Source organism: Equus przewalskii, chromosome 21 (genome assembly GCF_037783145.1).
Source record: "Equus przewalskii isolate Varuska chromosome 21, EquPr2, whole genome shotgun sequence".
Lineage (NCBI taxonomy): Eukaryota > Metazoa > Chordata > Mammalia > Perissodactyla > Equidae > Equus > Equus przewalskii.
The window spans coordinates 46,264,709-46,286,706 of NC_091851.1; the positions used below are offsets into that span (position 1 = coordinate 46,264,709).

Sequence of the window (21,998 nt, forward strand, 5' to 3'; positions counted from 1 at the left end):
CAAAAACCCAGCTCCAAATGGGGAAAGCACCCACTGCCTGCTAAAATGTCTGGGGCTGTTATTATCAGTAAGAATGCATTTACTTATATCTAATGTTTATTGCATGATTATTAATTCCCATTTACTGTGTTAGGCGTTTTATGTACATTTTTTATTGACCCCTCACTACATCCCACAAGCTGCATGGGTACCATCCTTGCCCCGGGTTCACGGACTGAATGTGGGGTCTCAGCCAGGTGAATTTCTCAAGGCCTCAGAGCGACAGGTTGGGAGAGCCAGTGCATAAACCCCGACAGTGGAGCCTGTGTGGCCCCAGTCATCGTACTATTCTTGAGGATTTTCACTGACTTTAAAAAATGCTCCTCTGCTTCTGTTGTGACATGAGATTCATCCAGGCCTGTAGATACTGCCGATTCTGCTGCATTTCCTGAGTCTTAATCACAGATGTCAACGCTGCCCGTCAGTGCCCTTCCCCCACCTCTGTGCCTGCAGCTGCTCCCGGGCCTGTGGAGTCCTGCCCTCCCATGGTGTGGTCACCACTGGTTCTGGGGTCACTCGGGATGTGAATTCCTTGGGAACTGCATCCACAGAACCGGAAGGGAGAGCCCTGGGGTCCCAGCTAGCAAGAAGTCATCGAAAGAACTTGGGATTTGGAGGTGAGCTCTGAATCTTGGTCCTGGTGCCAAATGCTTGCTGATGAAAAGCATCAGCTGGACTCCCTTATGCAATTTTAAAAACGGAATCCAAACGCAGGGCTCTGCTAGTCCCTCCGGGTTCTGGAGGTCGGAACACATAGCAGTTTTGAGCATAAGCTTCTGAGTCAGGCAGAGCCAAATTCATCGCCTGGTTCCCTGACTTACAAGCTGAGACCTCCCTGGGCCTCACTCAGATTCTTCCACTGCAAATTGGTCTCACGGGACGAATGAAGTCCTGCACCTGTGGCCCTCAGCACAGAGCCTGCGATGACAAGCGTCCACAGATAGCAGTGGTTATTGTAGCCGCTGCTGCTGTTACTATTGTTATTGTGAATTTGCTGTTCTGCAAATGGCTTCCTTTGTCCCATTCCTTTAGCGCCAGGTGCCTTTGGTCCACCAGCCGCCCTTCAGCAAGCGCTGTTCAAGGGTTCCTGAAGTTGCAGGCAGCCCTCATTCTCCTCGGTTCACTTTCAATTGCCTTTTAATGGGAGAGAGATAAAGTGAAATTACAGCCTTGGGTAGCTGCTTGCTTGGGAGGCTGGGAACAGCCCGGCCCTTTGCATCATATACTATGGCTGCATTTACAATCCCCAGAGCAAAGGGACAGATCGCAAATCACATCATTTATTGCTGCTGCTAGCTCAGCGAGGAGAAAATTCCCAACGGGCGAGAGGCGGAGGCTCTGGCTGTGAGCGTAACACTTTGGTCCCACGGCTCCTGAGGACCAAACTGGGCACACCAGCGATATTGGCTTATGAGAGCAGTAAACGACAGCCAACACACTGTGTGTGTGTGTGTGTAATTGTATATATTCTGCTCATCATCAGTGTGCATGATAGAGAAGCTTTCTGACCAAGAGTCTGCAAAAATACAACACAGTTGGTAAAACAAAGAAAATGATTGAAAGTGCATGAAGAGCCCCAGGCCTCCTGCCTTATCTGAGACCTTGAGGGCTCCGCTAGTTTGCTTTTAGAGGAAGATGCTGGGAGAAGCTGAGAGGCAAAACCTGTTCCCCTCCGACCCCAGGAGGCCTGAATCAGGAGGCACCTGGCTCTGTTCTCTTAGGTACCATCTGGGCATCGGGGCACGGATGGATCTCAGAGCCTTCGCAGACCAGCCTGGCCTGTTCATCAAAATCTCCCTATTGCCTGGCAGGGGTCTCGGGACAGCGCACGGTGTGGTTGCTGTAGAATATATTTACTACATAATTTTTGTGAGCCACTGGTGAGCAGCTGATGTGTTCAGAATTCAGAAGATTTTATGCGTCCCTTTACTCCCTCCCTTTATGTTGTAGTTGTTTTATATATTGCATCTAAATGCTCTGGAAACCCGTCAGAAGTTATCACTGTTATTTCCCAACCTTAAACATATTTTTAAAAACCCAAGAGGAGAACAATTGTGGATTCTATTTGCTCAGAAACTCACCATTTCTGATGCTTCCCCTTCATTCCTGAGGTCTGGAGTTTCCTTCTGTTTGAAGAACTTTCTTTAGCTTCTCTAGTGGTGAAGATCTGTTCCTAATAAATTCTCCTGGTTTTCCTTCATCTGAGAGCATCTTTTTTTGTTTTTTTTTAAAGATTGGCACCTGGGCTAACAACTGTTGCCAATCTTTTTTTTTTCTGCTTTATCTCCCCAACCCCCCCCGTACACAGTTGTATATCTTAGTTGCAGGTCCTTCTAGTTGTGGGATGTGGGACGCCACCTCAACGTGGCCTGACGAGCGGTGCCATGTCCACGCTCGGGATCTGAACCCTGGGCCGCCGCAGTGGAGAGCGTGAACTTAACCACTCGGCCACGGAGCCGGCCCCATGAGAACGTCTTTATTTTGCCTTTTATCCTGAAGGATGTTTTCTCTGGATGTCGACTTCTGGTTGACCGTTCTTTCCTGTCAGCCCTTTGAAAATGGTGTGCCACTTCCTCTGGCCTCCACAATTCCTGACGAGTAAACTGGTGTCCTTCAGACACTGTCCCCTGCAGGTCATACATCGTTCTTCCCCAGATGTTTCAAGATTTTTTTCATTCACTTTAGTTTTCAGTAGTTTGACTACAATGTGTCGGAATGTGGATTTCTTTGGGTGTCTTGCATTTGGAATTTGCTGAAATTCCAGATTTTCTATAAATCTGTAGGTTTATGTTTTTTGCCAAATTTTCATCCAGTATTTCATCAAATAATTTTTCAGCCCTGCACTCTTTCTCCTCTCTTTCTGGGACTCCGATGACATTACTATTAAAACTTTTGCTATTGTCCCACAGGTCTTGGAGGCTCTTTTCAGTTTTTTAACTTGTTTTTTCTCTCTGTTGTCCAGATTAGATAATTTCTGTTTATCTTCAACTTCACTGACACTGATTTTTCCTTCTGTCTTCTCTTATTCTGCTTTTGAGCCCATTTAGTGAGTTTTTTATTCCAGTTATTGTATTTTTTTTTCAGTTTTATAATTTCGATTTGGTTTTCTTTACATTTTCTATTTATTTTTTGAGATTTTTCTCATTTTCTATTCATTTGAAAAATGTTTGTGATTGCTTTTTTTGAGCATTTTTATGATAATTGCTCTAAAGTCTTGGTCATAAAATTCCAGCATCTATGCCATCTTGGTTTTGGCGTCTCTTGATGACTTTTTCCTATGTGTGTTAAGATTTTCTTGATTCTTTCTAAGCTGAGTCATTCTGGATTGTATCCTGGACATTTTGATTATTATGTTATGAGACTCTAAGTCTTGTTTATGGAGACTTATGGAGAATGTTGACATTTTTATTTTAGCAGACAGTTGAACTGGTTAGGTTCAGGCCACAAATTCCAACTCACCTGTGGGTTGGCCTTCCAATGGTCATCTCAGTTTTCAAAGTCTTGACACGCTTCTTAGATCTGTCCCTTGTGTGTGACACCCAGAGGCCAGTGGCTGATAGATTAGTTGGTATGTGGTTTCGGATCTGGTCCTCCTCTGTGTGACTGGAATTCATTAACGGCTTTATGGGGTTGCTTCCCCAGCTCCTCCCTCTCTGTGGTCTCCGTGGGGCTTTCTGGCTCCCTGAGGATCTTCTTTCCCATCTTCCATCCAGAAAGCTGGGGCTTCACTTACCCAACTCTTCGATGCTCTTCTGTGACTGCGCCCACCCTGGGTCCAAGTGCTGGAGGGCAGAGAGAGGAAAGTAAACCACAGGGGTTCACACCACACTCTTGGGACCCCAGCTCCCCGTCTAGAAAGGAAGACTCTCCTCCCTCAGGATTTTGGCACTTTGGGGCCCCTGATGCTGCCACGGCTGATTGCTTGGGCGCTGAGGGAGTGGAGAAAAGACAAACAAGGAGGGGGATTTCTGCACAATCTGAGCCTGAGGAGTCCCCTTTCCCATTCCTCAAGCCAGAACAAAAGCCCGCCTCTTGGGTTCTCAATGTCTGAGTCCTGGTGCCCACGTCTGGGTCTCAGGCTTTGCTGAGATCAGGCTGAGGATTCTGAAGGAACAGATGGGCAGCTAACTGCCAGTCAGGGGTACTTCAAATTCTGGTCACCTGGGATTTTCCTACTCCTGTGTGCTCTCCAGAGTCCTCAGAGGCAATGTCGTCTAGGATTTATAGCTGCATTCAGTGGGAGAGACAGGGTGGAGTGACCTTTCTCTGTCTTACCTGGAACCAGAATCGGATTCAATTTTAAATGCAAAACTTATACATGCTCAATGTAAAGTAAATGACATGGAAGCATATAGAGTAAAAGGGGAAAAAGAGCTCCTCTCTTCCCCATCCCACCCCCTAAACGTCAAGACTGTTGATGTTTTAGTGTGTTTAGTTTTCCAGATCCTTCTCTCATGCACACTGTGGCATCTAGTGCCAATTCCAGCACCAGAAAGTTTTCTGGTCCAGGCTCCCCAGAACTTTGGTAACTTACTTAGCTTCACCAAGTCTCGATTACCACTGATGGAAAGTGGGACTCACGATCCCTGCCTTCAGGGAAGTTTTGAGGGTGAAACGAGCTAAGTAAGGCATATAGGATTCCCAGTGCAGACCTTGGTGTGTAGTAAGTGCCAGAAATGGCTATATTATATGATGTATATAAAACGTAGGGATATGTTTGAATATCACTCAATATGATAAAACCATAGATAGCTGCTTTGCTTTTCCTCTGATTTGTCTGGATGTCTCTCTGTGTTAGTAGATATAGATTTATATTATTCTTTGTGATGGCTCCATGCGACATTGCCGTATAGACACATACTGCCTTATTTTCTCTCCTTCCTTGGAAACCCCGTTTCCTTAGGATCTTGCCCTCCATTTTCCCTCTGACGATGAGGAGCGGCCTGCCATCCTCTTGCATGTTACCAGGCTCTTCCATAAACAGCAGTAAATTGTGATGGAGCCGCAGGAGACAACAGCCCCAACAGCTCCCAAGGGAGAAGTAGCCACTTTCTGTCTTAATTCACCGAGGTCCCTGGCTGACCCTGTCTGGACTTGAGGTGAGGGATTCATTCAAGTGCAGATTAAGGGCTCCAAGATTTGTGCATTACATAAACCACAGGGCCGGTATTGATCGCTTTCCTTCCAAGAGCGTAGCGCATCGGCTTTTTTCCTGGACCAGAAACGGCTCCCTATGGAGTGTTCTCGTTCGTTCCAGGAGGAGTGCTGAGGTCTCGGGACGGCTTTTCCAGGGCAGTGCCTCCCCAAGTGAGGAGCACTTACCACCAGGAGGACGTTCAGAGACTCAGCATTAAATACTGCCTCACACAGAAACAGTTCTGTCTTTGAGTCTCTCAGTCTTTCTGAGAGCAGCAGGAAGCGTCTCCGTTGGGGCGATGCCATCTTTACCAGCTCTCCATCCTTGTTACTTTCCCATTGTTAACAGGGAGAACAGACCCTGGGGCCCAGAGTCCAACAGGCCATAGTATCTAGGCAGAATCTAATAATATTCATTTATTTTCATAGTGTTTATTTTTTACTATTGCTTTCTATGTGTGGCAAGTTTCACTTTTATTTAGACTTGAAAAGTGAGATAATTCGAAGAAAAACATTAAACAGTGTGGCACAGGTTATTTGTGGATTTGGTATAATTCACAGGGTTTCCTAGACTCTTCGAGTTTGGGAAACATTGGACTCAGGTGTGAAGGACCAGTGGCAGACCTTCCTGAGTGCAGGCTGGGAAGAGGGAAGGGACACCTACGTGCAAATGGGTGCAAGAATGTTGTCCAGAGCAAAGTGGGAAAACTCCACCAGTTTTATATATTTGCTGGGAATTGGCCCTTCCTTCGGGCTCCGGGCTATCTGCGGAGGCAGGAAAGGAGGAACGAGGTGGGCCAGGCCAGGCAGGCAGGTGGACGGGGAAGCAGACGTGTCAACAGCCCACTGGCTGCGCTGTGCTCCTGCACACAGGCTTGACAGGGGAGGAATGCACACACCTTTGCAGCAGCCGTCTGTTCTCTTCTTCCATCTGGCATCCATCCCCGCCTTCAGGAAGGCCAGCCTCTGTTTTATCTTTGGGAACATCCCTTTTCCTCTTCCTCCGCATGGTGCACACAGGACCCAGGTCTGGAAAGTTTGCATATTCTAAACTCTTGGCCTCAGTGATTGATTCAAGGCTGGGCTTGTTACCCAAGACAGCCCAATAAGGATGAATCTGGAGGCTGGCTTCCTGCCGGGTTGCTGAACTGGTGTCGGGCAGGCACGGAGTTCCTGTGAACAGAGGGTCCTGAGAGAGAAGCGACCACCCAGGAAAGTGGAGCTGAGAGAAGGAGGGAGGCTTGGTCCCAGTGATGCCATTTGAGCATCTGCGTCCAGCCAGGACTGGACTTTCATTTGCACGAGCCCCTAAGTCCCTCCTTTCCCATTTTCTAATTTCTGAAACGTGTTTGAGTCAGATCTTTGTTATGTGCACTCAAAGGGTCCTAATAAACCTCTTTAGTTACCTGAAAAGTTTGTGCTTCGAATTGCTATCATCACGGCAAAATCGTCACGGAAACAGGCATTGGAGATGGGCCGTGGGCTCAAATCGCAGCTTAGCCATGTATGGGCTGCGTGACTTTGAGCAAGTCCTTTCACTGGGTCAAGGTGAAATGCAAGAATCCGTGCAGAACTCTTAGTAAAATGCTGGTTCAGAAGTCCTCCGTCATCGTGAGCTGCTGATAATACTGCCGGTGATTTAAATATACTCGGGATTATAATGAAATATTTATCACCTACAAAGTTGGATGCTGTTTCACTCCCTCCCCTATGGTAAAGGGTGTGTGTACATGCGTGCTGTGGGAGTGGGCTTGGAATTATGACTGCCACCAACTCCAGGGTGACTTTGATGAGCCTAAGGCTGCAGCGACTGTTCAAGGGTGGAAAAATGCCCCTAGTGGTCTTCTTTGAGTGACACTCAGGGCTGTGGTGGGCCCCTGGGGAGCCAAAGCTCTATCTCTCTCCATTTAGCTGTGATCACGTGGAGCCCAGATCCTGCAGCCGCTCTTGTCGCTCATGGAGGCTAGCCTGCAGGTTAACTGGATGCTCAGAGCGGGGCCAAGGCCAGAACGACCACAAAGCAATCAAGTGTCCTGGTTATGCCGGGCTGGAGCCTTCCTCACACTGCTCGATGTATCAGCAGATCAAACTTCTCAAAAGAATTCATCCTTCAGCTGTTTTCTCACTCAAGTGTCCCCTGGCTTGGCAGCCTTGCTGTAAAACGTCTGTTTAATATTCCATTTGTAGGACGTGTAGCTCCAAATTCATGCTCACCAAGCTCCTTGTCAAGAGTAACTTCAGGTGAAAAGGAAGCAGAGAGAGCCGCTGATCAAATGTCCTCTGCTGTCACCGGGCAGAGAGCCATTTGGCATCAGCATCCCTACGTGGGTCCCTATACAGGGCTCCTCTGTGTCGCTCCGAAGACTCTGAAACTAAAATCGAATCTGTGGCTCCAGGGAGCCCCACTGCTCCAATCCTGCCCCAAGTCCAGGCTCCCGTTTGTCTGCAGCCCCTGGGACTTGTGGTCTAGACAGGCTAAGGGGCGGCTGTCTGTGAAAGCAGACTGATGCATCGGATTACATGGGCTGTTAACTTCTGCTAAAAAAATAAAATAAATTATTTACCTGTCGCTGCTCTGAGACACCATCGCAAACCAGTTGTTGACACCTCTTGTGTTCACCTTGGAGAGGGCGAGGAGTGAAGCGTGGACTGTGGCGCACTTAATAGATTGCTGTGCATTTACTGTGCCGCTTGTTACCCAGCCCAAGAGCCGTGTCCGAGTGCTGCAGCGTTCCTAAGTGATGAGCGGCCACAAGGACCACGTCCGTGCTGCAGTTCGTTAAGACGGCTCGACCTCTGGGGAGAGGAGAAAGGAAAGGACCAGCAGTTGTGGACTGCTTGAGTTTCCCGGCGAGCAGGTAGGCAAGATCGTGGGCGGCGGCTCACAGCCATGGCATAACATGACGTTGCCTCACCTGGTGAGGAAGTCACCCGTTTCAGCTCTTCCTTGACCCGATGACGTCACGTAAGACGTCTCCACTGGTGCTGGATGGGCACCTCTCACACAGACCGAGTGGGCCTGAGCTGGCAGCTTCTGCAGGTGACTGGGCCGGGAAGTTGACGACAGTTTGGTTGTGTTTCATTTTTCCTTAAGGTTATGTCTAGTTAAGAAGAGTGGTGCTAGTTTTCCATTTCCAGGAGTGAATGGTCTTTGGAATTTACAACTTACTTCCTTTTAACATATTACTTCTCTGTTTATTTTTGGCTAGATAAGACACTCAGCCAGCTCAAAAGTAAGTTTACATAAAAAAGGTGCATATTGAAAATTATGCCTCCCAGCCCTGTGTCCCAGCACCTGGCCCCCACCCACGTGTCATCATCTCTCTTACTTCTGCGCAGCCTTCCAAGGGTTTATGCAAATACAGCCTGGTGTGAGTCTGCCTTCTCCCCAGCACCGTTTTCTGCACAAATGGCAGCATACTTTCTTTACAGCCCTGTATCCTTTTGTGCATAACAACTTACCCTGGTGAGCTTTCCGTATCCGTATATTTCCCCATTCGTTGTTCCGTTGCATGGAATTCCAGTGTATGGATGCCCCTAGTTCATTTAACCATCCCCTCCCGATGGCCAGGTAAGTTACTTCTGATCCCTTGTGTTAGACACAGAGCAACTGGGAACAACTTCACTTTCATCAGTCCTACACGTGCGAGCGCACTGAGGAAGCGGCCTTGCTGGCCTTGAGGGTCAGAGAGAACACTAATGTGTAATCTTGACCACATTGCCAAATTATCTTCCCGAAGGGGGTTACAATTTTTTTCTTAAAATTGTTTTATTAATTACTGATTACAGAGACGATACGAAGCAGACAATACTGTAGGTGATGTGTGGATGTGATGGAATCTGTGATGCTGGTACGTGACTGCATCTGGGAAGGACTAACGGACACTCTCATTAGCCTCAGAATTACTCAGCTGGGGGACGTCTGGGGTGGGGGGACTTTGAGTGCCAGTTCCTGCTCCTCTCAATGGGACCCTGGCCTGGTGGGAAGGGTCTCAGGCACTCAGGCGGGATTGCCAAGTTCCAGGGGACTTCTGTTTCCTGCCTGTCCTGTCTGAGGCTGGCTGTTTCATTTTTCTTGGATTCCATAAGATTCCTCATAATAAGCTCCTTTTGGAGCCAGGTTGAGTGGGCTTCTTTTCCTTATAAACCAAGTCACCCTGAGACGCCCGCCACACCTGCTCAGGGGAGCAACCTGATTAGGTGATGTGAGAAGTTCCCGTCGCATCCGCTGATTCTGGTCACATTTGAAAAGTTAAAAATCCACAGTTTGTCTTTGTTCCTTTTTGGAAAGAAACCACCTTGGCAAAGTTTCTGCTTTTTGTACCCACTTTTGTGACCAGCTCCTAATAGTGAGTATTGACAATTTCTTCTTGTAGTCAGAGGGGTGAAAGGACTTTTTCATTCAAAAATCACAAAACAGATTTATGTTGGAAACAGTGAGAACTTTGTTGGTTCTGGCAGAACATGTCAGAGAAGCAGGGAGAGTGAACCCCTCTGTTTGGCCGGGTTGTAGAAGTTAACACATTGGTCTCCAGGGGAGGAAAAGGTCTTTTCTTCATGTTGGCAATTTGTTTTCAACAAAAGAGTGCCTTTTTCTTTTCTTTTTTTTTTTTCTTTTAATAAAGGAAGGATATAGTTAGTTGACCAGGGATTAGCTGGGGATTAAGGGCTGGTTGACTTTGCAATATTTCTACCTGCCTGCTGTGCATAAACTTGAATTAACAATGGTAAATAATCAAAAGTGTATTAAAATATGAGTAGGCCGCAGAGGGACAGCCCGGAGTCTGTCTGTCTGTTGGACTGAGCCCTGGGGCCTCACTTGGCCTCCCTGGAACTCTGTGGTTCTGAATTTATAATTTCTATTGGTCTGGGGGCTTCTGTGAGGGCCCAGGACTGCTCCAGGCTCATTGCAAATAGTCATGGTTTGGGGCAATTTTCCTTAATGGTGAAGTTGATTAAGAATCCAGGTTCTATTTAATTGCCAGCCTTGTTTATTGTCAGCTGTACGGTTATCGGCAGAGACACATTGAAACGACACAAAGGATGGTGGAGTCGGAGCCAGGAAGAAGGCCAGAGCCTGGCCATGACCATCGTGACCACATGACAAAAGATGTAACCCGCAGGGGACGATTCCTGCCACGATCGCTTTTCACGTGCTTAGTTAAATTTAACTCAAAAGGCTGGGAGGACCATTTGATTAATTCTGTATCTTGGTGGAAATCAGAGCGCCTGAGAAGATCAAGGATTCAGAATTCTTCTGGGGGAAAAGACATCAGGCACATGGCACAAAGAAACCTCCTTTCTGTTTGTCAGAGGAGGACACAATTGTGCCACTGCCTGCTGGAAGAAGTTTACAAACATTCGCAAGTTGTCAGAAATAATTAGTCTAAAATTGTTTCCTAAACCATGGAAGGAAACTGTACGTGCCTTGTTGAGATCAAAGGGCTTCTGTTACCTTCTTGTTAATCCAAATGAAATTCTTTTGAACATAAACTCTTGGAATTATGGGTGGTTTCTGTTGAACTTTGATGGCACGGGGAGGGCAGCAGAAGGATTTAGACGGCGGAGTCAGATAGGAGGCTGGGAGGAATATCCAGAGAAACTAGGATGGGTCTGGAACAGTAGTGATGCTCGGTGCCGACAGACACAGGAGTTTTTCACTGAAAGCTCAGGCCCTGCGTTACTTCTGGAATTGCAGCTGGTGATGCTAGAATCCGCAGTCTTGACTTTGGAAGGTGGGAGTGAACCTGTACCCCCGCACTGCTACACATGAAGTCAGAGCAGGGCTGTGAGCTCCTCAGCCCCAGTTGCCATCCCAGCACGGCCACCTCTCAGAAGTAGATCCTGGACAAGCCAGTTCACCTCTGTGGCTCAGTCCACTCGTCTCTAAAGTGTGGATCAGAGCCGCATCTGCCTCCTTGGCAAGAGGGAAGTGAGGCCTTGCAGGAGAGGCTCAGCTTAGTGCCCTCCCCCCGCCCAGAATAAGCTCTGGGTCATGGCAGCTCTAACATTTAGTGCTGCACTCACTATTAGTGAGGGGAACTAGCAGACATCTACTGAGGGCTTGGTCTGTGCCAGGTGCTAGGAGATGCCCTGGGAACTAACTCAGAACCCAAGACGTGTGATTTCTCTTCTTAAAGGGAGGTCAGATACGAGGCCAGCTCACTGCACCTGCCGGGCTTCCTCCTGTGTGAAAGGCGCCCTAGGGGTGAGCCATGCAGCAGCCTGATAAACTGCTCCGATGACATCGCTGGAGAGGCACATACCTGAGCACATGGTGGGACTGCAGGGCTTCAGGGAAGCCTCAACGGGAGCCCAGTTTGAAAGACCAGTAGGTGGAAGCGGGGTGAGATGGTAAAGATTTGGCAGTCGAGAGGAAGCGGACGTAATGGAGCCAGACAATCAGAGTTTTCTCTTTCTCTCTTTCTGTGTATACACACACATAACATCTGTTTTCGGTGATCTAGCCATCCTTTTTGGTGATGGTTGTTACTATGTCATCAGCGATTTGATGTCTGGCGACCCGGACCCTTCCCTATCCTTGGAGTTACTTTCCCTCCCTCTCGCTATCTCCCATCCACCTTCTCTGGATTATTCCAGTTGCTGGTCCCAAAAAAGTAACGTGGACCCTCTGCAATGTGCCTCTTTCTTGCCTCTCTCACCCCATGCTTATCCCCTTGGCTCCTTGCTGGAAGGGCAGGTGGCCTCACGACACAGTGACAGCCGCCCTGACAGAGCTGTGGCCTGGTGGCAGCAGGAACGTACAGACAAGGGCCAAGCTCTTAGCCATGCAGACAGGGCAATGACATGTGTGGGGATGCTGTTGGATCCCTTCAAGGGACTCCCGAAATTCAGACACATATACAGTCCTGAAAAACCTCGTGTTGTGTGAAATCATGCACTAAAAAACAAATGAAACAAAACAATTGAAAACAAAACAGGGCTGTGGGTAGAAAGGGTTGGGGCAGATGGCTCAGTGCCCATGGAACTTTGTAGCCAGAGTGCTCGCAGAAAAATGGTGATTGCAATAAAAACACTAACCCTGTTCGATCTAGTATCACGCGGGCACAGAATCCTTCAGGCCTTAAAACTCCCAACCTGTGTTCCCTTCTTTGAGATGTAGGTCCTGGAGGGTGTTCACTTTGAATAGAGATGATTTTAACTATGAAAATTAAAAGCAACGGCAGAGTGCGTCTTTATGTATTAATCCATTATTTTAAAGCAGAGATAAATGACTGCAGCTTCTTCTTGTGCACGTGCAAATTCTCCAGGTAGCTTGTCGAGCGGGGAGTGGAATGGCTCTTGAAGATGCTAAAGCAGCCGCTCCTTGCATTAAAGGAAGGCATTTCTACAGATTTTAAGCATTTCTTTAGTTGATCAGACTCTCTTCTCAGGTGGGAGGAAGCTTGCCCTGACCGCGTCAAACCCCGAGTATGATGGGAGAAACCGTGAGCGTGAACCGCAGAGGTCCACGTCACAGTCTCGTCGTTCCTCTAACAATCGTGTGAGTGAGTTCTCACCAAGCAGCCCACTTGGCTGCCGGATCCCCCCTTGGTTGACCCTCACGATGAACCCAGGCTGCACGTGCATGTGGAATCCGCGAGGTCACACAGGCCGGGCTGGGCGTCACTGTGCTCCGCTGAATGCTCTGCTGCCCTGGCTTGAGGTTCTCAACACCGTTTGAACAAGGGCCCACAGTTTCGTTTTGTACAAGCTGAACCTGCATCCAGTCTGTCCCGCCGTGCCTTGCTGGTGGGGTCGCTTGGCTTTGTCTCTTGTCGTGCGTCAAATGGGGTGTGGGAGAGTGTGTGGGGGTGACCTGAAGGGTTTGGTGCAATCTTCCTTCGGCACAGAGTTGACAGTAGGTAGGTGGTGGAGTGTTGCAAAGACTGTCCCTCTTCAGGGACGCCAGTGAAACAGGGGAGCTGGGCTGAAGCAGGCTCCTCATGCTGTCTCCCCACAAGCCCAAACCAGTCTACTGCCGAGACAGCTGGATGCTGCCGCCTGACCCCGGGTGAGTCTCACTGCCCTGCCTGCTCCCGCCTCCAGAGCCCCTTGCTCCGCCTCCATGATCTTTTCTTGGACTCCTTCTGAGGGGTCTCCCCAGACCAACTCAGTCCTTCTCCCATCCACTATCAACACTGCAGCCAGAGGGTTCCCTCGGTGGTGCAAATATGATCACAAAGGCGTTACATTTTCCTTAGGAGAAATGACGAAATGTTGAACGTGGTTTGTAAGGCCCAGCCTGCTGTGCCTCGCCAAGCTTGCGTCTCTCTCCCTAACTCGCCATGCACCTTTTAGTTTCTCCAAGTCTCATTCCTTATTTGGCTCAAGGCCCTCACATGTGTGAGTCCCTCTGCTGGGTGGACCCGTGTCCTTGACGACCCTTGTCCCATCTCAGGCTTCACCTGACACTGCACCCCTTCCGGAAGCCTCTGTGGTCCCATGAGATGTGTGAGCCTGGCACACGTGGCAAAATGCCCTGCCTCTCTCCAGCGATCCTGATGTCTGTCTTCCCCGCTGGGGTCCAGGATGACGGGCCATCGCTGACACAGTCAACGCTGCTTCCTCAGTTCTTGGCACATAGCTCCTCAGTAAATATTTACTCCTTCACAGAGAGATGAGGGCTTGAGAGCTCAGTAAGCGAGAGGGGATCCACTATGTCTCGTAAACATTCAATTCTGACATAAAAGGCACATTCAAGACATATGATGGCAATTATGTGAAAATGGGCAGGAAAAGTGGCGCCCCAACTCACTGGGGGATACTGAGATGGAAATCAGCCTCTCTGGGCCTATCAACGTCAGCACTGAATGTGAATTCTTGGTGCCCGAGATGGCCATCACATGCATTCTTGAATCTTCCGGAGCCAGTCCTCAGCCAGTGGAGAATCTGCACAAGGAGCTGCTGGTTAGGAGCCGCAGATATGCGTCTCACAGTGTTTATTTAATGCAAGAGTCACAGAGTTAGTTATGGCCAAATGCCTCGACAAATCATGCACTCTGGAACTTAAAATGCCTTGTCCTTTTTTCAGTGTAAAAGCAATACATCCTCATTAGAGTTCTGCAGGATTTGAATTTTTATGTATTCTGCAAAAGCGAAAGCCCCTCTATTTCATCCCCCAAATTCTCCAGCAACTTTTTTCTCTTTTGATACATGCTAACATCTTCTCATTAACTTATTTTGCAAAAATGAGGTCAAAGAAAAACATTCTTATACGGCTTGCTTCTTTCTACTTGACGACAAATCGTGGATCCCTTGCTATGAAAGTACGTATCAACCTCATTCTGTTCAACTTCTCTCTTGTTCCGAACAATGTAATGGCCATAGTTTATTTATTTAGTCAGTCCTGTATTGATGGAGATTTGGTTGCTTCCAATTTTTCACTATTACAAACCATGCTGCAAAGACCAATTTTTTAAAAAATATGTCCCTGCATAATTGGATAACGGTTTCTGTGGGATAAATTCCTTCCCAGAAATAGAGTTCATGGGGCAAATGGCAAGGATATTTTAAATATTAATCGACATTGCCAAATTGCCACCCACAAAAAGGTTGTGAAAAATGTGCACTCTTAATGATCTGTGAGAACTTATACCAGAGAAGATGCTTTTGGGTGGAAGTGACAGAAAACACAACTCAAAATGTTTTAAACAAATAAAAATGTATAGGATTGTGTGATGGAGAAGTTTGCTGTAAGGGCTTAACAGATGTTATCAGAGCCCCATTGTTTCTAGCTCCTGGCTCAGCTCTACTGTCTGCATTGTGTTTGCTTTATTTTCAAACATGTTCTCTCCTCATGGTCACAGGAAGGCTGCCAGTGGCAACTGGGCTACATGTTCCAAGGTCCATCAAGAGAATAGAGCCTCCAAGCATAAGCCCCAGGAGTCACTCTGATTGGGCACCCACTCTGATTTGGGTCACACGCTCACTCCTGAACCCATCAGTGTGGCCAGGGCAACGTGAGGTAGGAGTTGGTTTAGCACAGGGTCACACGTTCTAGCCCTAGGGCTGGATGTGGTCTCTACTCACACCTTGTGGAGGAGAATAGTAGACAGGACTGGCTTCACGGGTGTGTGGCCTGGGCCCGCCCCATGCTCAGAAGGAGTCCCGTGCTTTGCTTAATGCTCTGCTGCTGCCATCTTGAAATTCTTAACAATTGCTGAACAAGGGGCCCCACATTTACATTTTGCACTGGGACCTGCAAATCGTGTAGCTAGTCAGAGATGAAAACTGGGGCTGTTTCTAGAAAAAGGAGGAATAAAGCTGAGTTGACAAAATATAAAAGTCCATTGCAATGGGCCGTGCTAGCTAATATGATTCAGACTGAAGTTCTCCTTGAATGATTTTGTCACTCGCCGACTCTAACCCTTTGTCCTGGGTATGAGGTGGCGGGGCTGGGCTGGGTGGTCTCCAGGGGGTTCCAGATCTGCTGTTCTCTGATTGACGATGGCTGTGCCCTCAGGCTGTGACAATTAATCTGTACCTTGCACCAAGTTGACGGACATGCTGATATTCTTAAATATAAGTTGCCTCAATTGTATTGGTATTAAAAAGTGGCAGTGAATTAAAAGGAAAAAAACCCCTCAATTACAAGAACAAGAAAACCGAATTGATAGGGCCCAGCTTTATTCGGCGCTTAGCAACCACCAGTGCTATCATCAACTTCCAGTAAGAAAATCCTAAGGTTTAGGGCGACGCTTTTTGAAGACTTTTGTAAATTGGTAACAGCTTGGTGTAGTGGATTAGACATATTTTCTTAGTCTGCTTTCTTTTCACAAGTAACCCAATTATTTTCCTCTAATTGAGGAGCAAAGCAGACACAGTGGCATCTATGTATTTCTGATGTGCTTTTTCCCTTTTCATCCTTATAAATGGTCCCATCCATACATTTCAGTGACAATTATACTATACAGACCATCTTCCAAGAAAGTCACAAACAGTTAATTTAGCTATCGATATGCAAATATATTCTCTTGTAAAAAGAAAAAAGAAAAAGAAATGGCAGCATTCCAGGTGAGGGCAAAGTGTTTTCTGACCAACTCTCCCCTCATCCCTCTCCCTATCACTCATTCTCAGTCCTTGCCCCTGTTCAGAGGTAACTGCTTTTATCAGTTCTGTGTCTCCTTCTAGAATGTTCTATGCATTTAGAGGTCTATCTATTGATATATCAATACCCACAGAAAATATCTAAAACTGTTTTGTTCTGTTTTGACACAAAAATCATTGTAATGTACATCTCTTGACTTTTTTAGCTCAACATAACTTGGTTAGTTTTCCATATGTAGACCCACTTCCTCCTCTTTTTTTTTTGGTGAGGAAGATTGGCCCTGAGCGAACATCTGTGTCAATCTTCCTCTACTTTGTATGTGAGACCTCGCCTCAGCATGGCTTGATGAGCAGTGTGTGGGTCTGTGCCTGGGATCTGAACTGCAAGCCACGGGCTGCTGAAGTGGGGCACACAAACTTAACCACTACGCCACCGGCTGGCCCCCCACCTCCTCCTTTTTAACTGCAGGAGAGTTTGTGCTGTAGAAATATCCTACATCTCATATAGCCTCTTTGGGCCTTTAAGTTGATTTACGGTTTTTCCTATTTCACAAAAAGTGCTGCAATGAACATCCTGGCAGTTCTTTGAGGGCACTGTATTTGTCCAGCATGGACACTGAGGAATGTTGGGAGGCCACAGAGTATGGCAGTTTGGGGTCCCCGTGAAGTAGACTAAGCTGGCTGACTGGGGGCGGTTCTCAGCAGCCACACCTCTGGGGAACTGGAGGCAGTGCGGTAGAGGAGGGGTCTGGGGTGTGATGAAGCTGCACCAAGGCCTCAGTGGCCCCGTGGTTGGGGGGTATGCTCTGGAGCAGGGGTGACTCTTTGGCATTGTTCCGAGCTGGGACCACGGGGCTTGTACCCCACATCAATTGGTCACAGGATGTGGGCTGCCTTGGGGAGGGGCGTGACTTTGCTGGTCCTCAGCAAACCCAGGAATGGGGAAAGCAGGGGTGTTTTGGGGGGCCTGGTTGTGTTGGTCAGCCAGGAACAGTCCGGGCAGCCTGAGGACCAGAGGTCGGGCATGAAGGATGGGGCGTGGGCAGAGCCGCCCAGGCCTACGTATGGGTCCCCATATTTAAAGAACAAAGCAAGGGGCCGCCCTGAGGCTGAATGGTTAAGTTTGTGTGCTCAGCTTGGGTGGTCCAAGGTTTCGCCGGTTCAGATCCTGGGTCATCAGGCCATGCTGAGGCAGCGTCCCACATAGCACAACCAGAGGCACTCACAACTAGAATATATAACTATGTACTGGGGGGACTTTGGGGAGAAAAAGGGGAAAAAAAAGATTGTCACAGATGTTAGCGCAGGTGCCAATCTTTAAAAAAAGAACAAGGCGCGATCCCCTTCAATGGGTCAGGGACTGTCGGTGGGTGTGGTTAGGAGAGAAAGGATTGCTGATTTCAAAGGGAGAAGATGCTGCCTGGGAACCTGAGGCAAAGTGTGGCATCCAGGACAAGTGCCACCAACTTGCAGTTTTTTAGCCATTTCCCAAAACAGCCTTGATTTGCAGCTGCTTAGACTACTTCATTCTATACCGCAGACGAGGGTAGCTTAACCGCATCGTTTTCCCCCTCAGTGCAAACGGCTTCTGAGGTGATCGCGGGGGCTCGGGCACCTCTGCGGACGCCTCTGCTGGGGGCTTCTTTGGGAGCTGGGGAGACTCCACGTGCAGATTGTCACCCTTACCACATGCTGCACTCCGGCGGCCGCATCGGTTGTAAGAACTTGAATAAATTGGCGTTTGATAACTTATTTTTACACAATAAATTTTATTAAACATAAATGGGAATCATTAGCTGAAACACTTAATTAAAACCATGGCCAAATTAGATAAATGCTAAGGAGAGTTCTCTAAATTTATTGCCCAATGATCTATAGGCTCGCTCAGTAATATACTCCCAGAAACCTCCTTAATGAAGCTATTAAGTGCATAAATATCATATGTGCCAAATGGCAAAATTTAGTGATGATCTAACCCAATTTACCTGCTAAGTAAATAAACCCTTCTGAAAGAAGCCACTAATTTATGCTGATGACAACCGCAGGCCGAAATCCCTCACCTGCCTGAAAACAGACCTTTTAAAAGAAGTAATTTATTGCACCCAGAGGCTAGGAAGTGGGAGCGCTCACCACCACTAAGCCGTTGGCTTTGAACTTTTCTTGTTCTATTTCTTGAACTTTCTTTCTTGCAAATGCAGAGCATGCACCATGGGCCACAGACGCATCCAGGCTTTAGTTTGCTGTGCTACTTGATGTGGAGTCTGGTGGAAGCTCCTTCTCTGCTCACAAGGTTGGGTGAGCTCTGGGCTGACTTGGCACCTGGACCGGCTGTGGTTTGGCAGGCCCAGGAGGGCTGCAGGTGTGTGCAGTCTGAAGGTGTGGCCTTGAAGGCACCCAGCCTCCCCTTCGCCTCCCACCCTTAGAACCTCGCTCCTTTGAGCTGTCAGACCTTCACTGCCAACAGATAGTTGGATCTCGTGCTCTCCTTCAGGAGCTGAGCTAACGAGATTGTCATGTAATGAGCCCATGATGGTGGCGCACAGTGGGCGCCGTGGGACTCGACCCTCCTTCCCGTGTTGAACTCAGTTGACCTCACCTACTGCTCTTGCCCTTGCTCGCTGCGCCAGCTGCACCAGCACCCTGCCTTTCCCCACACCTGGAGGGCCTTATCTCCTCCTCCCCCCAGTAACCAGGTGTCTGCTTCCTCCCCCACAGATGCCCAGGCTGCCAGCTCACCTTCCCTCCTCGCCATGTCTAGACAGGACTCTGCCTCTGTCATCCCTCACTCTGGCTTTTGCTTGTTTCATAGTGCTTGTCATCATGCGACATATTTTAAATTTATCTGTTTATCGTCTGTCTCCCCTCCGGTGATGTAAACGCCAGTGAAGCCGGGGGTGGAGGAGGGGAGCAGCTCCCTGTTTTTGTTCTCTGTGAATCCCTATCACCTAATTCAGTGCCTGGCACGTGGTAGGTGCTCACCAACTTTTTAAATAAATAAATCAATGAATGAATAATAAGCAGCAGCTGCTTGGAGCCCCTACTGTGTTAGGATAAGAACTACTCCTGCCCCTAAAACAGTTACCGTCTAGTGGGGATCTGAAATGAGGTGCACAAGCCTGTTCAAAAAAGCCGGTTGAGTCCTCTCATGGCAAGTGCAGGGTGTGGAAGCAGGCCCAGGAAGCACGTCTGCCCTAGTGTGGGGAGTGGGAAAGGCCCCCAGAGAGGTGAATGGAAGCTGAGTCCAGAAGGGGAGTCAGCCAGGTGAACTGGCTGCAGAGGTGACTGGCCGAAGGATGCTGGGCTGGAGGCTTGGCCCTGGAGGTACATACATCCATGTAGGTAGGGACGGCAGCCTCGGGGAGGCGTAATCACCCTGAGAATGGGTGCAGAGAGGGGACCAGACCAGCGACACGCATGGGGCTGAGGAAGAGCAGCCCTGAAAGAGAGGAGCAACAGCTCCCAGGGGCAGGATGGAGCCCAGGAGAGGGTGAGTCCAGCTGCAGGGAGGGAGCCAGCCACGGGCTGTGTCACCAAGTCAGCCGTTGCTCTGTGGCCAGGAAGGTCAGAAGTGTGGCTGATGGCCTGAACACAAGGCTGTCATGGCAACTGGTGGGTCCTGGTCAAACCGCAGTGAAGACAAGAGTGTTAGAAGGAGAAGAGAGACGCGAGGGTAGACACCCTTCTGGAGGTTTAACAAGTGGGTCTTGTAACCGTAACTCTCCATTTACCAAGGACGAATACGGAGCCCAAAGTCGCCCCAGTGGACCCAGGTCTGCGTGCCTTCAGAGCGTGGGTGGGGGTCATTCTGATTGTGGGTCCCAAGTGTGGACGTTTTTGGAGATGTTATCAGCTGGCCCAGGGACTTGGCACCAAGTGACACTACCCATGTGCAGAGGAGTCCTGGCCTTTCCAACTGTTGGTCCTGAACACAGAGAGCAGAGAGCCTCCTGTGGCACTGGCCTGTCTGAGCTGCCTCGCTCCCACCTGCCAATCTTCCTTTGCCACAAATACAGAAGCCCGTGCGGAAGGCAGCTTCTGCTAGACGCATCACTTTGCTGGGCTTTCTTTGAACTGATCGTTCTAAGATCAGCTTACGTCGCAGGCCAGAGAGGCTTGTTTTTACTTAAGGTAGTGACATCAAGTTTCTTTCAAAAACGCGTTCAGTAATAAAGTGAGTCAGTTGAATAAAAAATAAAAAGCTCAGTAAATTAGGGAGTGTTAACTGCTGAGTAGTCTGGAGAGATGGCCAGGGTGGGGGAGGTGGTACAGGTTGGGACACCTGGGGCCATATCATACCACAAAGATGACCCAACTTCACTGGGTTCCAGTGAAGGAGTGTTTTGTGACAATGGATGGGGACAGTCTATTTACCTTCTACTGGGTTGAATAGTGTCTCCCCAAAATTCATGTCCACTAGGAACCTCAGAATGTGACCTTATTTGGAAATAGGATCTTTGCAGATGTAATTAATTAAGATGACATTATACTGGATTAGGGAGGATCCTAAGCCAATCACTATGGTCCTCGTAAGAGGGAAATTTGGACACAGAGATGGACATACAGAGAAGAAGCCCGTGTGATGACAGAAGGAGAGATTGGAGTGACACCGCTGCAAGCCACACAATGCCGAGGGTCGCGGCCCCACCGAAGCTGGGAGAGGCCAGCGGGCTTCACTGAGCCTTTGGAGGAAGATGGCATGACTGCCAACTCTGTGATTTCAGGCTCCCCGCCTCCAGAACTGTGAGAGGGTGCATTTCTGTAGCTTTAAGCCATTTAGTTTGTAACAATTTGTTATGTCGCCACAGGAAACCTGGACGACCACTTTCGAAAACTTGGTTAATAGGTGATAAATTAACAATTAGAAAAATGGCCTCAGATGGTGTCTTGAGCATTTTGATTTTCATAAAATAGCTTTCTTGTGGTTTTTACCCTGGGTAGATCCTTCTGAAAGCATATGGTAAAAACGCAAGATTCTGACCCAAACCAGAGAGTCTTCAAAATATTAAGCATATTATATCTTTAAAAAAAAGAGAAGACTAACAACTATTGCATGAAAAATAGCTTTTTGTCAATCTATATTATTATTTCCAATAAATTTAATGACGTCAAAGTTGGTGGGACAGGTGGCCAGGCTTGGAATAATGACCCTTCTGGACATATCCTTGTCTTGTTCTCATTTACAGACTTAGAGGCATAAAAGCATATTTTCATAAAACCAGTGCTTCCATATGAAAGCAGATTCATCATTCAGATCCATCATTAATTTCCCAACGACGTTCTCACTGGCCATAAAAAAGACTTAAAGCTCTTTATGAAAATTTTATTCCAGAGAAAATGGTCTTGGAACATGGTTTGCACCAACCTCCTTTAACCTCTGGTTCCCTGTGTTATTATTATTAAGTAATAATGTCACTTCCTGCCAACATCATTCTTCCGTCTTTGTACTTCAGAAACCAAGCAATGCCTTTTGGAGTGGAGGACAAGGCAGCACTCAGTCATCGCCTCCTTGTGCTCCCGGCCGGCCCCAGGACGCCTGCTTCGATGGCAGTCTTACATCATCTTTTACGAGTACATCAACTTATTTGCAATTAAGTTTAGATTGTCTAATAAAATCTGGTGACATTTTAGCTTGCAGTTTATGTCCCAGTAAAAGGCTCCAAATGTTATTGCCGTAAGAATCCATGTGACAACCCAACATAAACCTTTTATTTCAAGCTGGACAGCTGACTGTGCGTTTAGAAACGGTAGGGCAGGGAGATGGAGGGACGGGGGGC

The 21,998-nt window shown here is 48.1% G+C and overlaps 1 long non-coding RNA gene across 2 annotated transcripts in view; it reads left to right on the top strand.

The window, feature by feature from the left end:
* Window positions 1-476: 476 nt before the first annotated feature.
* The window catches only part of LOC139078317 (uncharacterized), a 37,919-nt gene continuing 16,397 nt past the window's right edge, over window positions 477-21,998 (top strand). For both annotated transcript variants that reach the window (XR_011531254.1, XR_011531255.1), the window contains exons 1-2: window positions 477-656; window positions 7,878-8,033. This is a non-coding gene — a long non-coding RNA (uncharacterized lncRNA). The remainder of the gene's footprint in view (window positions 657-7,877; window positions 8,034-21,998) is intronic.